Below are 3,696 nucleotides of genomic sequence, written 5' to 3' on the forward strand. Positions count from 1 at the left end.
CCTCTGCAAGGGCTGCACTATGAATGGGTGTCTCTGGTATGGGGAGCTGTAAATCGGACGTGCCCCTGGCTTTGGGCAGGGACACACATGGCAGAGGAGACCCCCGGGGGCACGGTGGTGCTCAGCCCTGCCTCCCAGCACAGCCCCAGGCAAGGACCAGCCTCCAGCCTGCAGCATCGGTGGGGCAAGGAGCAGGGCAGCCCGAGAGAGCCGCTTTGGGGCCAGGCCCCCCTCTTCTCATCCTTGATGGACCGTGATGAAGGGAAGCCAGCCGGAGCCTGGCCAAGCCTGCATCCCGCAGGGAGAGCTGGCCCTGCAAATTACAGTTTCTCTGCCTGCAAGTGCTTATTATAGTTTATTGAGCTAGGGAGGTTTCTCTGCTTTCTATTTTGGGCCAAGCTCCCCTTGTATTTATTTACAATCAGCAGAGCAGCTTGTAGCCATTGGAGTTGAACAAAATTGCTGTGAAAAGCAGGAAATTGGCTTCTCACCTTACGAGAGCGGGAGTGGGCTGCGCGCCCGGGAGCTGCACCTCCCCCGGAGGGACCCCAGCCCTGCACTCGCTGCAGCACGGGTGCCCTGCACCGTGGGGTGGCTTTACCCCCAAACCCATGACGTCGGTGTCTTGTCTTGGTCGATGTGGCTACGAGTTCAGGTCTCCCAGGCATGCCTGAAGTAACCTCCAATGCTGGCTTGAGGCTACAGGGCAGCGTGTGCTTGGCGCTGTCTGCAAACCTGCCTTAGGTGGTAAGTGCTGCATCTCATATGAAGACACCAGTCAGCAACCTCAGTGTCAGCTCATATGTGTCTTTGAAAGGTACCTGAAGTCTTTCAACAGTGCAGTTATCCTCAGGGATATATCTTGGGAGGCTGAAGGAGTGGTGAAAGCCTCCGCAGAGGTCTCTCGGGTGCATAGCCATGTGCAGCCCTATGTTCCGCGCAGTTCTGGGCTCTCCTGTGCTGCAAACCTGCCTCGCCAGCAGTGCTGCACACCCACCCAGGCATTGCTGCTCCTAAAGTCATAGCAGTTTCCAAGATGAGAGATGAGAAAGCTGCCATGAGCTGGGGTGACTGCCCCCAGAAAACCCTGCAGTCCCTCTGGTTTAGGAAATGGCTTACCTATCTGGCTTCAGCGTGCCAGCGAGGTGCTGAGCGCGCAGCCCTCCAGCAAACCCCGTCTCCGAGAGCAGAGGGACTCAGTGCAGCTCTGGCTCTCCCCAACCAAACCAAGTCCCTCGGAAGAGGAAAAACGTGCAAGTGCCCGTGCAGTATCTCTCTCTGGACCTATTGTAAATGTCATGGCAGTGTCTGTAAGTGGCCTAACATATTAAAGATCAGGCAGCAAGGGGAGGGAAGATGACCTTTTGCATTTTGCCCAGAGCAGGCAAGGGTAATGTAATTATAATTTCATGTAATTCATCTCCTGACACTGTGTAATAGCTGAACTTCACTTGGTCAAGCCAGGGATGGAGTGGAGAAAGACAGGAGGAGGGGAGCACCTCAGCCCCCAGCTGGGACAGCCTCCCCCAGGCAGAGCTGCCCACCCTCAACATGGCTCATCTGCCGCCGCAGGAGTCCTTGGTCTGGCCGGGGTGCAGATGGAGCCTCTCCTCCTCGCGGGAGGCTGCCAGGGCCGTTAGCTCAAAGCTGCTGTGTTTGGAGGCCAGCAGCTGAAATGCTTCCCAGCCCGTGGGAGCATCTGGCGTGGCCGGGGCCGCTTGCTCCGTCAGCCTCAATCTGCTCCTCTACATGGCTTAAGCTCTCCTCCTTCCCTTCCCAACATTGTTTTCTGGGGTTGTGCTTTTCGAGTCGCACCAAGCACGAAAGCTCTCTCTGGTGGTGGGGGGAGGAGAGGGGCTGTGCCCCCCCAAATCCTAGAGCTAAGGATGGAGCAAAACCACCCCCAACAAAAACCAGCCCTACTGGTTTTGCCCTTAAATAAGGCTTTTCTCTTGTCCAAGCATGCTACACCTAAAGCCTGCATAGTGCCAGACTACTGTTAATTGGTTCCTTGTTAATTTGCTCTGCTGTCCCTGGGCTGGACCACTTTGCTGAGGTATGCTCTGGCTTGTCCATAGGGAACGGAGTGATAGACCAGAGCACTCGCAACCCCTCTGGGCCGGTAACGGGGGACGCCATGCCCGCTGCGCGTAGTGCAGGTTTGGGCAGGTCGTGTCTGCAGGATGGTTTATTAGCAGAGCAGATACCATGTTTTCAGAAAGAAAGTTACACGTATTTAAAAGCTGCTGCCACTTGAAATTTATTTTTCATCACTAACTGATTAAATTCTGCTAGTCGGAGATTTTATCCTGGAGAAATCCTCCAGGAAGCTCTAATAGCAGAGTCAATCTTTATAACATTGGGAACAATAAAACAAGAGACCTTATTTTGCTGCAGGTTTTATCTGCGGGTGCGTGGCTCCGCATGCCTACCAGCCCCATTATCATCCCAGCACCCACTAGGAGTCATTAAATATTTATTTAAAAGGTTTTCATTCCTGAACGGCAAAATAGAAACCAGCAAAGATTAAATGGTTTTGTTAAGATAAACAGTCTGGAGGACAGAGCACCGTGTTGCGTGGCTCGGGGGACTGGGCAGCGGGATGCAGGGGCTGGGTCTGGATGCTGCGTGCTCCCGCGCTGCTCCAGGGAAGATCCCGAGGCAGAGTCAGATAAATTAACCACAGGGTTTTGTTACCGGATGAATATGGTGTTGGGTGATGCTGAGCCCAGAGGAGCTGTGAGATCTCTGTGAGCTGACGTGGGGACCCGGCGCCCCGTGGGCACAGCGTGGTGGCCACGCTTTGCCACGGGAGGAAGAAGCAGGGATACTGGTTAGGGGGTTTTATCACCAAATCTGCTGCACTCTGGACTCTCAAGACCCAGAAAAATGCCCCAAGTCCAGCTACTGCAAGCGAAACACCTTCATCAGCATCGGGCTGTATGGGCAGCTCTGCTCTCCACAAAGGCTCCATCAGTGAAAAAATTCATCAATATCCTCCTCTAATTCATCTCCCCGATCTCACCCCACGTGCCTCCTGTGGATCCATCACGGCAGTCATCTTGAAGCCCTCAGTAGATGTATTTTTTCTTACTAAAAATTACCCTGACCTTGGCTAGATGAGAGACATTTGCTGGTGTTTCCCACCCTGCGTGTGCTCTGGGTTTGCCCTCCTGGTGGCAGGGCAGGACGTTCCCATCTTACAAGTTCTCTGTTCCCCGCATTAAAAAGTCTTTCGTGGTTTCTCTACCTCTTAGAAAAAGATGTTTACGGGCTCCCGTCCTCCTCCAGCTTTCCTGTAACAGCAGCTCCAACGGGCAGCAGACCTACGTGGGTGAAATGGGCTGTGCCTCGGCATTGGGATTTGCCACCTTTGGTGCTGTTGAAGGAATTGGGTTTCCACCAGGAGGTTGGAAAATGGACGCCGCATCCTTTCTGCTAGGAGCAGCTTCTGAGTTACATCCCAGCCCGTTTGAACACGTAGAAAAGCAGGCTGGTGTTGGGCTGGGGGAGACCAGCAGCTCCAGCACTGGCGAGGCAGGAGCCAGCCCCGTGCTGTTTGCAACCCCCGAGCCCTTTTAAATGCGGAAAGAAAAACTCATGTTTTCCACCTTGCTGCAGGCAGCCAAGCTGATCTGCCTTTCCAAATCTATATCAACACCTAAGGCTTTTATCGGGATTTTTTTTTTTTTTTTT

This window comes from Pygoscelis adeliae, unplaced genomic scaffold (assembly GCF_000699105.1).
Source record: "Pygoscelis adeliae isolate BGI_AS28 unplaced genomic scaffold, ASM69910v1 Scaffold248, whole genome shotgun sequence".
Classification (NCBI taxonomy): Eukaryota; Metazoa; Chordata; class Aves; order Sphenisciformes; family Spheniscidae; genus Pygoscelis; species Pygoscelis adeliae.